Source organism: Microtus ochrogaster, unplaced genomic scaffold (genome assembly GCF_000317375.1).
Source record: "Microtus ochrogaster isolate Prairie Vole_2 unplaced genomic scaffold, MicOch1.0 UNK1, whole genome shotgun sequence".
Lineage (NCBI taxonomy): Eukaryota > Metazoa > Chordata > Mammalia > Rodentia > Cricetidae > Microtus > Microtus ochrogaster.
In genome coordinates, this window is record NW_004949099.1 from 15,094,110 (window position 1) to 15,094,460 (window position 351).

The following is a 351-nucleotide window of genomic DNA, read 5'->3' on the forward strand; positions in this document are numbered from 1 at the left end:
AGGAGGATCTCTGAGTTCGTGGCCAGCCTGGTCTACAGAGCGAGTTCCAGGACAGCCAGGGCAGCACAGAAAAACCCTGTCTTGAAAAACCACCTCTCCCACCACCACCACCAACAAAAAAAACCAACCCAAAATTGGAAAAATGTATTCTCTGAGCTCCAGCGATCATTGTAGCAGTACACAGTGATCGGCACCAGTGCCGTCAGTGTATGAATGGGGAAACCGAGGTTCAGAGAGGCAAAGTGACACATCACAGGCACTCTATCGCATCAGCGACTTCTTCAAAGGGCCCAGGCAGCCGCGGGCTCCGAACTCACGCCTCCCGCAGCGCACGCGCACTGGGCCGGGCAG